This window comes from Tenebrio molitor, chromosome 3, assembly GCF_963966145.1.
Source record: "Tenebrio molitor chromosome 3, icTenMoli1.1, whole genome shotgun sequence".
Classification (NCBI taxonomy): Eukaryota; Metazoa; Arthropoda; class Insecta; order Coleoptera; family Tenebrionidae; genus Tenebrio; species Tenebrio molitor.
In genome coordinates this window covers 6,476,426-6,498,816 of record NC_091048.1, presented here as the reverse complement: position 1 = coordinate 6,498,816, position 22,391 = coordinate 6,476,426, and the positions used below count along the sequence as shown (strand labels likewise).

Sequence of the window (22,391 nt, the reverse complement as noted above, 5' to 3'; positions counted from 1 at the left end):
TTTGACACGAGAATTTTTTTTACGTAAATTTCAAATAAATTTCAAATTAGTTTTGCCTTCTGTCCCAGCGGCATATGGCGCTTGTATCGGAAAAAATGACAGTTGCCGTTGCCCGCGTTCACGTTCACTTCAATTTGGTTCAATTTTCAATTACCGTTACTTGTGTTCTGTGTTGAACACGCTGACGTTAGAGTTTAAAATTGATATTTTACAATTTTCTGGCGAAGAAAACGTGTTATTGTTTACCACCCACAATTTTACAGTTATATTACAAGCAGGATGCCGTACAAATGTTGTGTAGTAAATTGTTGTACTAAAGATTTGATGTTGCACGTGTTTCCTAAAGATCTGGAGGTGAGTAAATTGTGAGGTTAAAATCATTGTTGTGATATAAAACAACTTCATAATAATGTGTAATAAGAGCTGCAAATTTTCTTTGTTATAGATGTGTAAAAAGTGGTGCGTTGCCATCGGTAGAGAAGAGCTGATGAGTAAAATTCCCACAGTGCAAAAACATTATCGGGTTTGCGATGTACACTTTGATGAGCAATCCAAATTCCCATTTAATCGTAATCGCACGAATTTGAAAGTTGGTAGCATTCCTTGCCTCCATTTACCAGGTATGTACAACATTAATTGAATGCAGGTTTTCACGGCCGAGTTTATTTACAAGCTCCGAAGAAGATAGCAGCATGGCTATTGAAACGCCAGCTACCCAGCAATCCAGACGACCGCGGCACAACCCGGAAAACAATAACCCTATGTATAACATTAGAAAATTGGATTGGTAGAATCTATCATATATATTTTTAGTCTGTGGCTTTACTGCTTTTCTCTAGTTTTGTTGTTGACAAGTTACGCTATTAGCTATTTTGGGGTATTTAATTTAATCGGGAAGTAATGCCTACCAGAAATGTATTGAAGTCGTAATACTTCTGCATAGTTCTATGCTACTTACATTAACTTTGATTTAATTTAATATAATTTTTGGAATTGAGTAATGTACAGTTGCGGAATTAAAATTTCGGGCACTATTTTTCTGTCACTTTAACAAAATCTCTGTAAAGCACCTTCTACTGTCATCATGACTGACATTAAAAAATTAAACTTTTCTGTGTCAGTCACCCAATCAATTTTGAATTTTGAGACTTCAGTTAGTCGCACTGAGTGTAATTAAATCATCGCTTTGATATGTTGCCTACCCGTTATTATGCCACAAATGACAATTTTTGAATGCCAAAAAGACGAAAACATGACAAGAGTAAAAAATAAGGTTATTAACGTAAAGGTTATTTTAGAGTTTATATCATGACATTGACAATAGTGCCCGAAATTTTAATTCCGCAACTGTACTTACTAATACTGGAGCATATCCTCTGACATAGGTAACTAAAAAATTACCCAACTTTTTCATTTACAGATCAAAATGGAGAAAAAAATGTATCAAAATTTGCTGGAATTTACTTTTCAAAAATGTGTTTAGTTTCCTGTAATGGAAAAAAACAAGTGAAAACAGACGTGCATGCAGAAAATGGGTCCATAACCATTTTTGGGGCCCTAATTCCGTTAAGGAATAGAGTCAAGTGCCTTAAAAATGACGAAAAAAACTTAAAATCAGTTCTCATTGAAAGCAACAGTGACCATATCTTCGATAAGATAGAGATAATTTTTCCAAATAGACAAGAGAAAATCAAGTTTTTAATTGCTTTGGGTGATCTTTTTGAAGCGTAAGAAAAACCACTGCATAATCTATTTTTGTAAAGATTTTATGTTTGCAGCTCTCCACCCCCATCACCTGCATCAGATCAAAATAATGATAGTGGTCTGTAATCTAGATATTTTTTTCCTAAACAGGTTTAAATAGTAGTCATCATCATCAGGACAAATGCCTGGAGAGTCAAACTGAACCCTCTCAAGCCCCATTCCATCAAGGTGACCTACTCTGGAATAGTCAATTCCAGGTCCCCCACCTCCAACTGAACAATCTGATCTTCTTGAAGGTCTAAAATGTCCGCTGCCTCGGCATCACCTCAAAAATTGCACCCTCAACCAAAGAAACCCTGAAAAAAACCCGTAACCGTGCCAACCTCCTGTACAGGATTTGAGGACGCATCCGGGGGTGCGAGCCGAAAACCACACCTACATGTCGCTCATTCGTCCCATCATTGAATACCGAGCCCCCATCTACACCATCTTATATCTCGCCCGCCTCAACCAAGTCTCTGTGTGTCAGCGAGAGAAGAATTATCCATCAGATCTTTTGATTACCTGAGAGGTTTCCCACCAAGAAACCCATACTATCCCAATCCATTTTGACTGTCAGTACCTTTTCTATTGCTGAAAAAGGTAAAGATAAAATAATTTTTGTAACAAAACGTGACTTCATTTTCTTTTGTTTTACAGAATTAGAATATGAATTTGGACGTATATGTATTATTATAACTAGTAAGAGGGCCAGTTGCGTCGACAACATATGCAAACTCGAATGCTAATTGAGGCACCCTACTAATGGTGGAGTGTCGTTAGATTTATAGCCCGAACGAATTCGCCAGTAACGAAATTATCATTTTATCTTTTGAAATGTGATATCGACATTGCATACTAAAATGTTTACCTGTAGTTTTTTTTTTTTCGCTTTTTATTTTTAAATTTTTTAAAATAAATGATATATTTTTTTACATGTGTTTTTTAACTGCAAAGTTAAGGTTTCAATTCCTAAAGTGAACTTCTTTTTGATGCCAAGCATATTTGACGTAAAAAAAAGCAGCGAAGGGGTGAGCGGAAGCTGTGAGGTGGCAGTTTACCCTGACAATTGAACTGTTGGTTTGATGCCGTGTGCTCTGCAAAATATTGAAATTTCATGATTACAAATGTATATTTTTGTGTTAGTTATTCAGTGTTACTTCCATATACAATTTGCGTATCGAGCGATAACGATGTAGGTGTACTTAACAAACTTACTGGGAAAATTCCAGGAGGAAAGCAATATACGAAGACGATGTTGGCAAATGTGGTGCATTCTCCCCATTTCTATTGAAGCACAGTGATTGAGAGGTTTGTACACTTTTGAGATTGATGGCGTGAAGGGATGGGGTGCGCTGAATGGCAGTACAGGAAACAGGAATATACATACAGGGTGATTCATATAGTATCATACAAACCACCCCTAGACACTCTTACAAAAATGTCTAGGTTTTAAGGTTAAAATTGTTGAAGATATGCATGTTGAAGAATGTAGGTACTAGAGGTATTTTCATATTTGGTGGCGGAAACAAAAGACTGAGAAATGTCACAAAAATGTATTGTCAGTGTCAAATTTGTCATAAACGCCGTAAAAAGGAATGTCTAGGTAAATTTAAACTTTCGCTAAATTGATTGAAAAAATAAATTCTAAGGAAACCAATTTTTGTCACCGTGTGTGGTTTATTTGCTCTTTCGTCTTCAAGTGAGGTATTTTGTTGTGTTTAAAACTTCTTAATTATCTGGGATAAGTTAGTTTGTTCGTTTGTATTGACTAAGTTCTATATTGTTAATGTTAACCTCCGAGTAATGTGTGTTTTGCTCGTTATTTCTTGCTTAACTATTTTTTTGTGGTGTTTAAACTTTCCAAATTTTTAAGATTAGTTAGTTTGTTGTTTTAGTTTGTTTCTGTTCTATAAGTTCCCTAGTGTTTACCTTCGAGTGCCGATTTTAAGTGACATTTCTATTTATAAACATGAATCCCATTAGTGATATCACGAACAATATCTAGACTGATGCAAAGGTATGAAGATAATATTTTTAATTTAATTATATTGCTTTAAAACTGTTTTGTAGGCAACCCGAAGCTATTTGACTGTAGCTGGCAACCCAGCAGCCCAGAGGATGATGCATGTGCTTATTCATTTTTCATAAATGAAAAACTTACAACTGAAAGTCCACTGGAGGTTGCTTTTCATACCTCATAACACAAAATGGTATTATATCATAATTTTATTGACATCATCATTGATTAGGTCAGATTAGTCAAGGGTTAAAAGTATTTTTCTTAAAGGTCACTGCGAGATGCTTAGGAAACACAGTGTCAAAGTGTAAAGATGGTCCAACTAAAACATCATCAAGAAAGTTGACGAGGCAGCAACCCAGAAGAGTTACAGCAGACTTGCATTGCAATATTAAACAAGAAGTTCATCTTGTACTCAATGATATGATGCAGAGCAGTAAGACAAGGGTTGTGTACTGTAAAGCTAGTTTTTTTTTCAATGAAATATTTCTTTTTTAAATTTTCAGTCTTCTACTGCCACAGGCTCTTATGTTTATTCAACAAGTAAAGTTAATATTCTAGAATATATTTTAATATGTCAAATTGAATTCAGACTGGCGCACGATAGTCGGTCATTCAGACAAATGTCTGCAGGAAGTCTCAGGATTTAATTTAAATTAACCTTGACCATTTTTGTTTTATGTTTATATTACGTATTATGTCTTAAGCATACTCGAGCAACACTGTCCATAATTTTGTGTAAGTCAGAAATTTAATTTGAAATTAACCAGTTACTGCAGGTGAAAACAAGAACGTATTTGATTTTATTTATTTGAAAAATTAAATACAGGCGTCCTTCAACCCAAGGAATTGTTTTATTTTAACTCCTAGCCCCCTGAGAAGTTCCCCATATTATTTTGCTTCACGAATTGATCTTCCGCTATTTTGAACACAACAATTTCGTAGACATTTCACAACCAGCAAAATTAAGTCGTTTGATTTCGCATTGATATAAAGTTGATATATAAACGATCTTGTTTTACTTTTAAATATTCTTGTGGCAAGTAGTTATCAAGAGTACACGTCTTCGTGTAAAATACTGCAACTGTGATATTTTCATTCATTTTATCTCTTATTCGTTAAGGTACTTCATTAATTAGAGGATAATTTCAGGGCAGAAAATGTTACTGCTTGAAGGATATATTTCAAATTTTACGGGCGCTAGGTACTACTTTCTCTGCGTAGAATTTAGTGATTTTTATGTCAACCAATCTCTCGCTGGACAAACTATACCACCTTTTAAGAACTGCAGATAAATAGTTATTTATGTATTAAGGGCGTAAGAGGGCTTTTATGGCCTGAGGTGTGATTTTGAGCCCGAGTGATATCGAGGGCTAAAAACACGCTAAAGGCCATAAAAGCCAGTTCACGCCCGCAGTACATACACTATTTTATGCACGATTAAGACCTAAAACCCTAACATTTAACAAAAATTAATAAATAAATGTCTGCCCCACACCACGGGATGTTTGCATCGCGTAGTGCTCCCGTCAAATTTTTAGTTTTGCGCGTAACCTTGGAAACAGTGAAAACACCCGTAGCCATTATGCCAATTAATTTTCGGTTATTCATTAACGAAATGATAAACGAGGATGAGAAAACGGCAGAAATGAGTGTCCAGTATCGAGTAATCCCCATTCGGGATTAGGTAATTTAAGTTAAGTGGCAATTTTTTTCCTAATTTCACCAAAAATGTTTTTGACTTTTATTTGACATATCTTTATGGCCCACGGGCATAAAGTGATCCGTGGGCCATAAAGAGACGTTTATGTCAAGAAAATTTGTGCATAATTATCAAATTATAATATAATCCTGCATAAAAATATTTTACGTTGAAACAAACTGTCAGGCATTGTTGTCAAAATGAAACTAAAGCGAACTTTATAATACCAATATTTTCTCTATAGCAACAATTGTTTGCTTCTATTATGACATTCATGAGTCATGACATTTGTTATACATTAGACGTAAAGTGGAATAATTTAGTGAAGAATGGCATTTACATACTAACAGTGAAAAAACCGATATGGTAATTTTTGCCAATTTTTGATGTATGACTCAAAATTCTATTGTCACTTGTCAGAGCCTTTTGAGACCGGAATCTGCCACTGGTTAAAATACTTATGAAACTATATGAATCACCCTGCATGTAGACGGGGAAAATGTGCCAGATTTTAATGAAACTAAGTATTGATTTAATTATGTTGGTTTCTGAAACAATATTTAACGGGCCCAATAACTTAACTGATCGATAACTTTATTGAACCATTAAATCGACATCGGGTTTCTGAAAGCACTTGCCACTATTTTATTGGTTCAATCTGGAACTGGTGATTTTATTCTGAACTAACAATGCTTGAAAAGTTGTAGTAATGGAGCCAGCAGAATTTTTTGAAAGTCGGTAATTGACGGTAACCAGTAGAATTTTTTGAAAAGTTGGTAATTGTCGGTAACTTTTGACCGTTGGTTGTTCTGCACACAGATTAAAGATTGGTTCTATGTACATTTAATTAATCCGTGAACGTGAACCGTGATCATGAGTGCAAAACGAATTCGAGGCAACAATTCCACGGAATATGAAAAAAATTGCTATTTGATATTATTATATTGGGAAAATATCACAGCATCATCGAAAATAAAGAGACGGACGGCGTTACAGTGGCCAGAAAAACTTGCCATGGGAAGAAGTTGCCAAATAGTTTAACAGTTCCAACCAAACGGGGAGCAGAAGCGTCAAACAACAAACAATGCTTCTAAATCAGTCACATAATGAAAACTGCGCATAATAGCAGTCAACGGACAAAAAGTTAACTTAATCCACGACTGAAATACCGGGTCTAACAACGCGTTAACCAGAGTTTAAACTAAGGATTTAACCAACGCATTATTAGGAGAGTAGGAAATACAAGATTGTAATTGTGGTGGAAATTCAAAATCTATACACACCATGAAGTCGGCAACATATGATACTCCAGTGCATCGTTGTAGCCTCTCTTTTATATTTATTTGAGAATTCAAGGCACGTGTCAAAGAACCAATGAACGTTAAGAATTGGACCGAATAACAGCCAATTACGAGCGAGCTTTTTTGATTATTCTGTAGGTACAAAATAAATTGGCGATTATTCCGCATCTCTTGTCACCATTGTCACCAAATCAACAAATTCGCTTTTGACGGTTTAAATTTGTCATTATGCAAGCAAATAGATGGGGGTCTACTTCAGTGGCCGAAATTACCATTGTTGATATAATTAATAATTAATATAATACCGTTTCGTAAATGTCTGTGGTTCTGGTTTGTTAAATTCTCATGTAAAATACAACTCTTGACATGGACATGTGCCGAATATATTCCTCCTGAATTTTAACTCGTTGCTATGATATTTGGAAATACAACTCGTGCTACGCTTCGCTTCGCACTCGTTATATTTCCAAAATCATAGCAACTCGTAAAATTCAGTCGAAATATAATCGGCAATGTCCATGTCACTCGTTATATTACTACTGACAATTCCACTCAGAAAATTTCAACCAATCAGCTTGTAGTATTTTGAATCATTGGACCAATTAGGAACGAATTACACCGATCATTTAACATGGTCCTAAAATTATCGAAAACTTATCGCTGTAATCATCTCCACCTTCCTAAAATTATCATTAGTAATACAACGAGAGGGTACGAAATTGCCGGAAATTTTCGATCTCATACGAGTATTTGTTTCGACGACAATTTCCATGAGTGAGCGTAGCGAAGAGTGGAAATTGTCTAAGAAAGAAATACGAGTAAAATGAGGAGAAAAATTTCCCGCAATTTCGTACCATCGAGTTGTATTCGGCATGACAATTCCACGAAGGAAAATTTCATTTTCAAATTTTACACATTTTTTTAAATTTATACGTATTCTTATGACTCAAAGCGTTAGTTAACGTAGTTGAAAACAACAAAAATTTTGCTGTGGACCAAAAATGAGTTTATCAAAATTCGAGGAAGGAGGAGAAAATTACAGCGATAATTTTTGGAAGGTGATGATGATTACAGCGATAATTTTTCGATAATTTTAGGACCATGCTAAATTATCGGTGTAATTCGTTCCTAATTGGTCCAATGATTCAAAATACTACAAGCTGATTGGTTGAAATTTTCTGAGTGGAATTGTCGCTGTAATTTTCTCCTCCCTCGAATTTTGATAAACTCATTTTTGATCCACGGTAAAATTTTTGTTGTTTTCAACTACGTTAACTAACGCTTCGGGAGTCATAACAATACGTATAAATTAAAAAAATTGTGTAAAATTTGAAAATGAAATTTTCCTTCGTGGAATTGTCATGCCGAATACAACTCGATGGTACGAAATTGCGGAAAATTTTTCTCCTCATTTTACTCGTATTTGTTTCTTAGACAATTTAGAAATTGTCGTCGAAAGAAATACTCGTATGAGATCGAAAATTTCCGGCAATTTCGTACCCTCTCGTTGTATTACTAATGGTTATTTTTTCATGTTTTTAACTTCCAATAGTTCATCAGCATTTTTGATCACATGTTCAAATCTGTCCAATTGTACCATTATTAGAGTGAGAATAATCTAAGTACGGTCGGTGGACAAATAAAACTGGGACACTTAAAATTTAATCTAGGTAAATCAGACCATTGAATTGTCACTATATTTGTCAGTGTCTATATAATATGTCATACCAAAGTTAACCTATTTGTGATAAAGCTGTAATTAAACGATGCAAATTTGTAAATTTTGACTTATAAGATTGTCATTTTTGTCCCAGTTTTATTTGTCCATCGACTGTACATTATCCAAGTGAGAATAATTATAGTTCGTATTTTGTTTTAATTTTTCTTTAGTGACAACGTATTTTTCAATTTGACAGTAAATGTCATCAATTGTTGAAAATGAACGAAAAACGATTCAATGCGATAATATATATTTTTCTTTGTATTTTTGATTTTGTACTCATGAAAAAATAACCTTACGAATACTTCTCTTTCTCAAACTTGTTGCCAGATGGCAATGTCCACTCGAGCCCTCCGAGGCACGAGTACCTATGCCTTATTGTAATTATAATTCACACCAGAAGTCTCACTGTTGACTGGAATCGTCAATCCGCTGAAGTAAGATTAAAATGTGTTGTACCTACATTGAGAATGTTCAGTTAAATAAGATTAGAAGAGGAATATAGAAGACGCATTTAAACAACAATAATGAGGCTTTCCTATTTTTGAACAAGATGGAAAAAACCATCAACCATACATTCATTTATTAGTTTTTAAAAAGCTAAAGTTGTAAATTAAAGTTTTGAAAAATGGGTGTTAAATTATTACATCAAAATTAGTGGCACAATGAAACTGAACATATTACATAAAGATGTGTAACGCTTAGGTATTTATGCAATATGTGTATGTATACATGTAGCAATACTTTGTGTTAGAAGTGGGAAGTTTACACGCAAGAGTGCAGCGAGAGGTCTAGTCCCACGTGTGGAGAAAAGTATTGCTTTTTATACATTTTTACAATATTACATTCTCTCTAAAAAATGAATTTCAACATGATAATAATTAATAATAATTAATTACTTTTGATTGATTGTTTTTTTTAATTATTATAACTATTTGATGTAAAGGGGGTTCCCGTAATAAAAGGTATTATTATTATTATTAATAAAACTTCAAAATATGAATGAAGTATCGTTAATTTTCTACTTTACTAGGTAACCAGTTAAAAGTCAAAAGGTGTTACCATGTTGAAGAGTGCACATTGAGAGTCCTTTTACAGGTATTTTCATAGAAAGAGTGAATACGGTGCACGGTGGTAACAGTGACAATGAAACGTTAGCAAGTATTTTATCAGAAATTGATTTTGTATTTTCTTTATACAGGTGTCCCAAAAATGGCGTACAAACTACTTACTACCTTATCGAGGATGTTTAAATGTACATGAAAAAAATATGGAAAACATGTTTCCGACAAAAAAATTAATTATTTTCATTATTATTATTAGCCATAATACAATGTAAACAAAGATATATTCATACATCATTATCTTGCAATGTCACCGTAGAGGATTTAAAATAATTTTTTCGATTTCCAAAGCTTCTAAATTCTCTATTATGCAGGATTAGATATTGATAGTGAGTGATCTTGTACTTTGTGATAATATGTACGATTAGACGTAGCTGTCATGACAATTTCATACATATATTTCAAAATAATTGACCTGTTAAGTGCCACTTTCAAAGACCGCCAAATCAGCAAATAAGTCCAATAGAATTTTTTAAACATTTTTCTGGCGTTTACGGTAATCTCTTCTACAACGTAGTGCACCGTTAGTACGCCATTTTTGGGACACCCTGTATCTGTAGCGAATTAAGCAAAGTATTTCTTTTGTTTAGTATCAAAAATCGTCATGCTGATAACTTCTAAAGTTGTTTATTATGAAAAGTCTGTATTAGTGTTATTGGTCAATTTGGTAAGCATTTTGATTGTGGATTTGAGAGACGGTTAGTAAGAAGTTTTGGTTCCTTCAGTCATAAATTTCGAAAATGAATTCCTACGAACGTTTAAGTTGATATACAATAGCCGAACAATGTGCACAAATTGTTGTACTAGCCGAAGACGGTATTAATCAACAAGATATTGCAACTGGTCTTGATCTGCACCAGTCAACGGTATCTAGAGTTTTGCGTCGTTTCCACGAGACAGGAGAATACTCTAGAAGACCTGGACAAGGACGCAGACGAACAACAACAGCTCAACGGGATCGTTTTCTGCTTTTACAGTCGTTGAGACACAGGACTCTGACTGCTCTAGCTTTGCAAGTTATGACTTTAGGAAGATATCAATTCCAAATTATTGCAAATACTGTTAGAAGAAGACTTGCTGAATACGATTTAAGGCCCAGGATACCAGCAAGGGGTTCACAGTTGACAGCGGCTCACCGAAGAGTACGATTGCTGAATTGGATCAATGAAGGTTAGTAATGTTCTCTGACGAGTCCAGGTTTTGCCTGAATCACAGTGACAGACGTGTCCGGGTGAACCGATGCTCAGGAGAGCGATATGCTCAATGTACATTACCCCGAAAGTCAATTTTGAAAGGGGTTCCGTTATGGTTTGAGCAGGTGTCACTTTCGACGCTCGCACAGAGTTGGTGGTGCTAGAAAGAGGAAACCGAAATGCGGCGACGTACATTACCAATATTCTGGAATCTCATATTGTCCCATTCCGCCCATTTATTGGGATGACTTTATTTTTATGCATGATAATGGTCGACCGCACGTTGCGGGAATAGTGCAGCATTATTTCCGTGAGGTCGAAATTGGGCAAATGCAATGGCCAGCAAGGAGTTCAGACCTAAAACTCATAAAGTAATTGTGGGATCCTACAGATAAAAGAGTTAGAAGGTTACCAAATCCACCAACAACTCTTCATCAGCTGTATTTGGGTCTAACTCAAGTTTGAAAAGAAATTAAGCAAAGAGTTATACAAATCCTCATTTTAAGCATGAGACAATGTTGTGCAGCTGTAATAAAGGCACGGGGTGCCAACACCCACTATTAAATGTTAAATTTCTTTGTTTTCTCAGAATTTGATTTTTTTAATTTTTTTGTTTTCTTCACTTCTTTGTAGTGTTCTGATTATTGTAGTGTTTACTTTTATAAATCTACTTCTTTAATACTTTACAGTTCGAAATGTTGTAACTGCAAATAAATTTTGGCTCAAAAACACGAGTTTTGAAATTATGCGATAATTTTGGCGGGCAGTGTATGTTACGGACAAAGACGATAAATGGACATTGACGATAACGGCCGGACAATGACGTGAATGTCCATTTTTCCTGGCGATTATCGATAATGACCGGATATTGACGTTATGGCCCGTGGCGGGTGGGCAATGTTATTAAAAATGCCATTTTTATTCCAACGGTAATATCATTGCCCGGTCATTAATGATAATGGCCAAAAACGGCTGGAGAATGTTAATATAGGTTACATGATTATTATTGAAACTATGTATAGTATACAATATATTGTGACTATGTGAAAAAATATTATTCACACTTATTAAATTTTACTTGGTAACGTAAGTAAATAAAAAAAAAACTAAAAAAACCACCAGAACAAAGTGAAAAATACTAATTTTTCTACTAATTATTCATTTTTGTTGTGGCATGAGAGTGATCCATGGTACTTCGAATTGCAAATTTTTTTGTGCAGCGCGCTTGTACCTATTATGTTATGTTATGAATTATCAACATTGCCCAAATTGCATGGACATTAACGTTATTAGCCGGTCATTATGGTTAATGTCCAACTTGACTGGCCATTATCGTCATTCACCGGCCAATAACGTTATTGGCCGAATTATCGTCTTTGTCCGTAACATATACATTAAAAGGATAAGTGTACTAAAGTGTGAAATAAAGTTCCCCAAATGATAAAATAAAGCACTTTATTTCACACTATGAAAACAATGTCCACTTTAGTAGCATAATATGAAAAAATTAATTCTTTTTTAATGGTAGTGTAAAAAATAACTTTAAATACCTCGAGCTAGAAATTCTGAAACCAGTTTAGAATTGAAAATCTACTTGTCAAGTCTTCAAAATGAAAGTTTTCTCTTCAATAATTTTGTTCGTGCCATTTATCATTCTTATAGCAATCATGTATGGTGAAACAGTCAATTGCAACCCCTGGACGTTTAAATCAAGTTAGATTCACACCTACTCGATCAAGATTATTATATGGACAATGCTCAGAAATTTGTGGAGCAAATCATAGATTTATACCAATCGTAGCAGAAAGAATCTCACCATCTTTTTGCAAAGTGGTAATCGAAAGTCACGAACGCGTCCCGAGATCCCTGAAAGAAGGGGTGACTGTACTGACAGCCAACGAGCAATTAGAAAGCGAAAATAAAAGCAAACTAGTCGACCGGAGGCTTTTACCGATTTAGAAGAAGAACTTTATTGGTTATTGAGAGGTGAGGAAGTGACAACACCACGCCTTTAGAATGATGACCAGCGAGATACAAAGTATGGAAGACATTTTCTGTACACTTTTTCATTATTATTTAATAACAATTATACAATTATTATGATTATAAAAATTATAATTTAGAAGAAGATATAATAAAGGAACCCTACAGGACTATTGCATTTTTTTAGTGTCAAGTCATTTATTCGTTTAGTTATTTATCATGACAAGTGAAGATGAGTGCGAAAAATTATCTAGTGATAAAAATATTACTCTTATCTGAAATGCACATTAAATGCTTTATTAACGGCTTATGGGCAGTAAGTATTGTTACGTTAATAATAGTAGTTTATTTAACGAGTGCCAAAAAAGGCCCAATTTACACAAGAACGAGTTGAATACAACGTTTTTTTCTTCGACGAGCCCCTTAAAGGCTCCAAATCGCATAAAACCTTTAAAATTAGCTTGACGTTTGGTTTTGACAAGTTGTGACATTTATCAAAATCCGTTCACTTAGGAAAAAATTCTCAAATTCTGACAGTGTTGAACAAAAAAAAATGTTTTCTTTAATTCATTCAATTTTTATTAACTACTAGCTTTTACCCGCGGCTTCGCCCGCAAATTTCAGAATGTTTAAAAATTATGTTTCTACTTTCATGTATTGTGATAAACGCAGTAATTTCAATATGAAGTTTGTCTTTTTACGAAGAATAATTAAAACTTTACTGTAGACTACTTTTTTCTTCCACTAAATAAACAAAAAGATCAATACGATAAGAAACTAACACTATGATCACTTACCAATTCATGAAAATACGCCAACATAACACTTTTATTTTCAGTTGTAACCTTATTTAGATCCTCCTATTGTTTGATTGTCTCGTTTGATTTCAGATACCTGCCTTTTGATTTTTCCGTTTTTAAGCTATTTGAAGCTTGTTCTGCTTCATTTAAGACATCTTCCGGTAAAACACAACCAAATGTAACCATGACATCTGAACATATCATGCAAACGCGATTTCCAACTCGAAAAAACTTTTTTTGTGCTTAACAGGCTTAAAAATGATAATAGGGGTTGCTTTTTGTGGGTGTCAAGCGGCGAAGGTGACGATATACTCAGAGGATGAAATAGGGGTGAAGCGGCGAAGGTGAGGGTATTTCCAACTCAAAAAAACTGTCTTTTTTTCTTAACAGGGTTGAAAATGGTAGTAGGGGTTGGTTTTTGTAAAATTAAAGTAGACAGTAATTTTCTTCTTGTTTCGAAGATCAAGTGTACAAAATTTCATCAAGATCGGAGTAAAACTGTAGATTTGCATACAAAATATGCAAACAGAGATTCAGTTTTATATATATATAGATTTAATTCTCTTGTCGAGAACCAACAACCACTTACCAGAGAGTAAGACTCGAGGATGGGGAGTAGCGCTGTCTTACCCGGGAGCTCCAGGAGAAATAACACACGGTCCTTCGAATAAACAATTTAATGTGACTACTTTTCATTGCCCGTTCCCTGACACCTAACAAAACTAACCTACCTTAAACTAACCATCAACCCCCTTAATTCTAAAGCTACCCCTATTCTTGGAGGACGAAGACCGATTTCAACTCCGCCCGCGATAAGATTACGGCGGCAGCCATCCGCGGGAGTTTTCCTGATCTTCACCTTGTCTTCGAAGAAGAAATAAAAAGACACAGCGATAAACACACAAGAAAAGGGACAAAAACGAGTACCGATTTATTGACCGCTTGCTGGCAAGGCCACCGGACTAACAGGATAACGATACCGTGCATAAAAAAACGAAATCTGAATTAACAGTTCAAAAGTGCGATCAGAAAACCTAAAAAGACCTAAAAATCACCAATTTTCCAATATTCGGCTGGCTTTCTTGAAACCTTTCGTGTGAAGGGTCTTCGATCCGCACCACGGCGCTGGAGGACAGTCTTCCTCCTGGCCTCAATCTTGTTGACCAAACCCCCTTTCTCACCACGTCTTCCACTCTCTCCGAGCCTCAAACATTGACTGCCTCATTTTAGGCTTCGCCTCTCAGGTGGGGTTTTTGAAAAAAACTTCCTTTCCGGACCATGCGCGCGGTGTTTGAATGTTGCACGTGGATTAGGTTTTAAATGGAGCCAGTATTCTTGGATGGAAATCTTGATGGAGCAACATATCCTACGTTGCTTGAAGAAGATCTCATGCCAGCGTTAGCGGTCTTATTTCCAAATCCCTTAGATCCACATTTACTCGACGAAAGAATATGGTATCAGAGGACGGAGTTCTATCCCATTATGCTGTGATCATTCTTAGATATTTAGACGAAGTTTTCCCCAATCAATGGATAAGAATTTACTTATTCCACTGAGTGAGGTAATGAAGTTCTTATCCCACTCAAAATTAGTGGGATAAGTATCATTTATCCCACCGGGTTCATTATTATGTTGAGAAATTCCATACAAATTTTCATTATCTAGGTGTTTATGATTAACGGAACAAAATTGACGCTTTTACCAAGTTGGATTTTACTGCAAATAACTTACTCTCTTGTTAACGAATCGTTGCAAATGGACCTGATATTATAGTTATGAATAAAACAATTAATGGTGCATTCTTTATTGATATTACCTTGTTACCAATAATATTAGTAAGACGTATAACATTAAAATTGAACATTACATGGAATTTGCGTTCTCGTAAAGAAGACAAGGAAAATTGGGAAAGGTAACGGATACGAAGAAAAAAAAGAAACAGGAAGAATGTCGGCAAGAAGAAAAAGAAGAACAAAGAAGAATTCTGGAACATACCCAGATGTTACAAGATGGCCAGGTAAACCTTAAAAATGAAACGAATGAATTGTAGACAAGAAAATACGTGAAGCAGTAATAAAGAAAGCTGAGGAAGTAGAAAAGAAGGTATGTGAAATTAAAGAAAATTACGAAAAGGAAGTTCTAGAATTAATGGAAAACGAAATAAAGGAGTTTATTCTTTTGCAACGTGGCATCAAATCCATAATACAAAAGATGAAACTTCTTTTGCTCAACAACCGAACTTTATGGTCGATCTACAGAACAATATTGTAAACATAAAGTACATAAACACTTTGTTGCCGGGGTTAAAGGAACGCCACTGGTGCCAATGCGATGCAATACCCGATGGGTCGTTCAAGGACGTTTACGGTCATAAAAGGTTGCTGAAGAAGGAGCGATTGGCATCACTTTCAATGCCCTACCAGCATAGGGCGCCTTCCTTCCTCTCATTTTAACTTCCGTGGCTGTCCCCTATTGAGATTTAACGTCACGTGATTATCCCTCCATTTGCTGTCAAAAATGAGCTGGTTTTGTATATGTTACGGCCTAAACTCGAAATTGGTCATTATCAGTATTGGTCGGCCATTTTCCGAATCAGCCAAGTCAGGTTCCCTAAATCCGACAAAATTGTTATTTCGAGTTTAGGCCTACCATTATGGGTAACGACGCACGTGATTCGGCCATTTCTATAAAGAGTCGAATTGTGTCTACTTTGTGCATATGGTGTACTTTTTGAGTTAAAGCAGTTACACAGTTAGAGGTGTTGAATTCTCTCATGGGCTGTGACCTTGGAAATAGAAGCGCGAAGGTGGAGCGATAAACCAGTGAACAATATGTAAATGAAAATTGAAAACGTCGATTACAATACCTTAAAATTCAAATATTGGGTAATCAAAATGATTATAGATAAATAAGGCAACTATGTACGAAAATTTATGTGGCAACTGTGCGGGTACATTTCTTGACATTTCGTGACATTTCTTTGACAGTTCATAGTTGCGCAACTTTGAAAATTGTCAAATCAATGTGCAATGTTATAAAAAAAATCAAATGCAATTTGTGACCTTGAATTTCAAAAACAAATAGTGATACTTTATTATCCATATGACTAAAATTATTATTGCAGTTACTTTTAATTCATCATTCATTTACAATTATTTCTTAAATCGGCAAATTTTAATTGCTGGTAAACATTTTAACAATACCATGCAAAAAACGCCATGAAAATATTCAGTGTTCTCGTTCTACATTTCATTAATCCGTGATCATTACAAAACGAATTCGAGGCAAGAATTTCACGGAATATCGCAGCATCATGGAAAATAAAGAGACGGACGGCGTTACAGTGGCCAGAAAAAACTTGCCATGGAAAGAAGTTGCCAAATAGTTTAACAGTTCCAACCAAACGGAGAGCAGAAGCGTCAAACAACAAACAATGCTCTAAATCAGTCACATAATGAAAACTGCGCATACGCCAAATAGCAGTCAACGGACAAAAAAAAGTTAACTTAACCCACGACTGAAATACCGGGTCTAACAACGCGCTAACCAGAGTTTAAACTAGGGTTTTAACCAATGCATTATTAGGAGAGTAGGAAATACAAGATTGTAATTGTGGTGGAAATTCAAAATCTATACACACCATGAAGTAGGCAACATATGATACTCCAGTGCATCGTTGTAGCCTCTCTTTTATATTTATTTGAAAATAATTTGTATCTAATTTATTTCAAATAAATAGTAACTTCATATTATGCAACGAGCATTTAATGATGAATGCGAGTGTCTTAACTTAATGTGAGTTACATACAATATTTTTTCTACGACCAGTCGTAATAACGAAAGATAATCACTTCATTTTCACTTATTTATAATTTCATAAGAGCACTCAAAAAAATTTCCGGATATGAATTAAGTACATTAAAAGACAAGTGTACTAAAGTTCTCCAAACTGTAAAATAAAGCACTTTATTTCACGCTGTGAAAACAATGTCCACTTTAGTAGCATAATACAGCGTGTTTATAAATGTTTGTTATCACGTTTCCTTTGAAAAAAGCTAATTCTCTACAAAATCATGAACTTGACTAGCAATGCACGTCAAAATAATTATACGTCAAGTAGACAGATTGTGAAAGATGGAATTTGAACAAAATAAATTCATTTTAGAGGCTTATTTTAGGAACGGTATAGATAACGATGGTGTCTGGGCATACCCTGTCGAGCCTTGTCTCGATCAATTCCGCATCAGATTTCCAGATTACCATTGTGACGATCATTGTCTACGTCAGAAAATCAGATGAACTTTAGAACGCATTCAGGAAACTGGGAGCGTCGTAAAAAGCAAGTCTTCAGGTAGGCCACCAGTTGCTCAAGACATTGTGGAAGATATCCGCGAAAGAATTGAAGATAATCCAAACATTTCTTTGCGGAGATTGGCACTTCAGTCTAAATCCACTGATCTGCTCCTCTGCTCTCGTTTGCTTTTCTGACCATTCGTATGTTCATCTGGTAACTATAAGCTCTTCTAGGGTGCTATCATCCGGACCAGATGAATCCTGTTTTTTTTTTTAGAGATGGTTCCTCCTCTAACCTTCATTCTTTTTCAACCTGGCTTAAGACAGACTTGACTGAAATCAAATCTGCCTGAAATGGATAAGTCTATTTCCCGTTTACCTACCACTTATACTACGGCTATCACTTTATTGGTAAAAGGGTAAAACATTGATGGCATTTGTTTGGGGCCTAATGGGGGCTCCAGGAATTTGTTCGGAACCAAATGGGGCTCCTGGGTTTGCTCAGCCAAATGGAGGCTTCACTGGTTTGACTGTAGGCGCGCGTGAACTGACACACCGTATCGTTTTGTGTAAAACGTTTATTTACATTTATACAATTCTTTGGACTGTACGACCGTACTCGAGATGTTGGGTAAATGACTTCTGACTTGTGACTCTGACTATTCTACCCTGAGTCCATCTCGGTACTGTCGTCTCAAATCTCTGTCTTCACCCACGCAGGGGTGGTTCTAGTTCTGAAAGGAGGGGGGTGGCTTTACGCCCCGACAGCATTGATATTTTGCACTGACATTTGTTGTCAGATTACACTTAACCTCAAATTTATTATAGTACTGGTGACCATTTGTATGAGTCTAATTTCATGGCAAACCGCGATCACAGAGATTTATAAACACCTTGTTTAAAAATGAGTTCTTTTTTAATGGTAGTGTAAAAAATAACTTTAGGTAAATACATCGAGCTAGAAATCCTGAAACCAGTTTAGAATTGAAGATCTACTTGTCAAGTCTTCAAAATGAAAGTTTTCTCCTCAAAAAAAAAAAAAAAATGAGGAGCCCGAGGGCTCTTTATTCAGACAAAGCGCCAAATTGGGCGCTGGGTACAATCAATAAATGTCGACAATTTCGAAACATTTCAAGATATAACTCACGTTGGAGACAGTACCTGCCTGCTTAACTATATTAACAGGTGTGAAAATTTGCGGATTGGCCCATTATTATTTTACACTGCTTCACAAGCACGACGCAATTTACGGACTATTCTCTTAGTTCACACTCGGAATCATTTCATTCCACGGTGTTCTGGACTCGATTTGGTAGTTCGCTACTGATGTGCTCGTCCGTCTCTAATCTACCTGTTGTCGATTGGGTCTTCATCTTGGGTGATTCTGGGAGGCGACGCTCACGGCTAACGCGCGCGAAGCCGTGAAGAAGTTCTAGTGGGATGTGTGGGATCCGCTCAAGGTCTGGAATCCCACCCAGGGCCACCCGAAGCTCATCCCTTTCCGCGTCAAAGGTAGAACATTCCAGAATGCGATGGATGGGGTCATCTAGAGTGCCGCAGGTTGGACAGTCTCCTGTGTCAGATTTGCCTATTCGGTGCAAGTGTGTGACGAACGGTCCATGACCGGAGAGGACTTGGGTGCTGAGTCTCGTGAACTCCGTTCTAGGAGCCTCAGGAACGTTTGGAAAAAACGAGTGGGTGACCGGGGCTCCTCGAGAGTCGTCCCATCTGCTCTGCCACCGATCCAGCGTCATAATGTGTAGATACTCTCTCAGGTGTCTTAAGCTTTCGAATTCCTCCCTGTGGACCATCATGTCCAGGTAGGCCGCCGTCTCCGTTCTTCGAAGCATTTTTACGCAGTTAGTCTCCGCCATGGTCAGGTCCAGGGGGGGATGCCCGAGAGCACCCCCGCTGCCTCATTGGAGACCGAGTTGTACCCCCCGCAGATCATCCTCCCCACGGCACCACCCAACGACAGCAGCATCCGTCGAACTCACGACACCCTAAGCCGATGCGCCCAGACCTCAGATGCGTAGGCGACAATGGGGAGAATACCACACTTGTAGATCGCGTGTAGCGACCTCCCCACCGGAACATCCCATGTGACATGAACCTTCCTCCTTAGGGCTAGCACGATCTTCCTCGCCCGCTCGCAGACTGCACGCACGTGCGTGTGAAAATTTAGCTTTCTGTCTACAATTACGCCCAGGTATTTCATTTCGCTGACGATGCCGACCTTGGAGTCGCCCAGCCTCACCCTGATGTCCCGGTGATGCACACGGGGAGGGGACTTGTTTATCATAATCTTCGTCTTCGTGCCTGAAATTGTTAGCTTCTGTCTCAAGGCCCACTCCATCACCCGCTCAACGCTCTCCCTGATGTGGTCTCTTAGTTCTTGTCTGGTTCTTGCTCTTACAACTATCGCAATGTCATCTGCGTATGCGATGGTCTCTGTATTGGGCAACAGTTCCGAGTCGAGGTACATGTCCAGCACCGAGTTCCAAAGGGTGGGCCCCAGGACAGAGCCCTGAGGGCAGCCCTTCGTGCAGGCCTTGGAGACCTCTACAGACCCGTCTCTGTAGGTGACCGTCCTGTCTGTCAGGTAGCTCTTCAGCGTCTCCTCAATGATTTTGTTCGTGCCATTCATCATTTTTGTAGCAACTATGTATAGTGAAACAGTCGATTGCAAAGTGGTAGTCGAAAGTCACGAACGCGTCTCGAGATCCCTGAAAGCAGGGGTGACTGTACTGACAGCGAAAGAGCAATTAGAAAGCGAAAACAAAAACAAACTAGACGACCGGAGGCTTCTACCGATTTAGAAGAACTTTATTGGTTCCTGAGAGGTGAGAAAGTGATACTGATAACACCACGCCTTTAGAATGTTGAGCATCAAGATACAGAGTATAGAAGACATTCTCTGTACAGCATGGTAATCTAGTGTGAATTGTCGCTTTTTCATAAAAAAAATTAAATTTGTTACACAGTCTAGGACTGGTTTACAAATCTATGAGGGGCATGATGACCAACTCAATAGACCGGGACCAATGGCTTAACGTGACTTCCGAATCACGAGACAGAATATAGCCTTTTTTTTTAATTCTTTTAATTTCGCCCTGGGTCGGAATCGAACCCGCGACCCTCGCGTCCCTGAGCGGAAACGGACTCCCTTAGGCTATAATAACAATTATATAATTATTATGACTATTCAATTCACCTGTTATTTTTCAAATATTAACCAATAAAATAGCAGATATTTACTTTCGTAGCCTAGCAACAGAAAATTCCAGCGAATATTCCACTAGTGAAAATATAACTGACTATTCCATTCACCTGTCATTTGTTAAAAATGGACCAATAAAAAAACAATTTTACACATTTGTTACCATGGTTTCAAAAAATTGGACTGAATATTCCCACTCGTGGAAATTGTATCGGTAATACTATTGGGGACAAAATACTTTGGTCGTCATTCTTCTGTCACTTCAAAATAAATTAATGTAAACCAAGCATTAACGTCAAGTTAATAGTGATGACAATTTCAAATTATTGACTTTTCTCTTGTCAAAAATATGGCACCTTTCACCATTCAAAAATTTAGAATCATCTCCCTTGTTTCTGGGGGATTGTCCATGGGCCAAATTGCCTTGTGGAAACCTTTTCAATTTTTCCTCCTAGGAATATCTCCTTCAGTTGTCCATTTTTCGGTATTTAACATTTTGCAATGATGAGTTTGACAGTGACAGTGGTTGACAGTAGTAAAAAATAAGGTTAACCGTCCTAATGCTTGCTTTACAACTTTATGTCAGTCAACTGACTTTGACGACCAAAGTAATTTGTCCCCAATAGTACCACTAGTGATCCCAGCGATAATTTTTAACAAATAAATGCAGCCTTGACAATTGCGTCCAAATGGACTCACGTGTCTTTTTTGTGTTGTTGGAAACATTTTCTTCGATTTCTGCGTTAATTTCTTCTTACAATTTGCTACCAAATTGCCAAAGTTGGTTCATGGAATAGTCTTCCGAATACAACTCGTAGTCCAAATTATGTAGACTATTTTTCAAACTGGTTTCACTCATTCAGTTGTGCATTGGGAATCTCACTCGTGCTGACGCACTCGTGGATTCATTCCCAAGCACAATTGATAATTCGTGATCAGTTTGAAAAATAATCGACATAATTTGGACTACTCATAGTATTATAAATGATTATAAAAAATTACCATTATAGAAGAAATTATAATAAAGGAACCATACAAGACTACCTACTGCATTTTTTTTTTGTGTGTCAATTATTCGTTTAGTTATAGTTATCATGACAAGTGAAGATGAGTGCGCAAAATTATCTAGTGACAAAAATATTACTTTTATCTGAAATGCTCATTTGAGAAGAGTGAAAAATAAACTTGTAACGCAGTTGCTTTATTAAAGGCTTATGGGCAGTACGTATTCTTACCTTCGAGAACCGACAACCTCTTACCAGAGAGTACGACTCGAGGGGCCGCCTTACCCG

General features: G+C 36.6%; 2 long non-coding RNA genes across 10 annotated transcripts; both read left to right on the top strand.

Moving 5' to 3' along the window:
• Positions 1-88: 88 nt before the first annotated feature.
• On the top strand, positions 89-2,678 carry LOC138126198 (uncharacterized). 9 transcript variants are annotated; one of them, XR_011157679.1, is made up of 6 exons: positions 92-354; positions 446-620; positions 674-763; positions 814-1,727; positions 1,779-2,346; positions 2,404-2,678. It is a non-coding gene; the product is annotated as an uncharacterized lncRNA (long non-coding RNA). The 9 variants fall into 9 exon arrangements; XR_011157683.1 differs by having other exon boundaries at positions 103-354; positions 1,421-1,727; XR_011157681.1 differs by having other exon boundaries at positions 103-354; positions 674-787; positions 1,421-1,727.
• Positions 2,679-2,761: 83 nt separating this feature from the next.
• LOC138126200 (uncharacterized) lies at positions 2,762-4,608 on the top strand. Its single transcript, XR_011157684.1, has 3 exons — positions 2,762-3,763; positions 3,817-3,956; positions 4,034-4,608. It is a non-coding gene; the product is annotated as an uncharacterized lncRNA (long non-coding RNA).
• Positions 4,609-22,391: the final 17,783 nt, after the last annotated feature.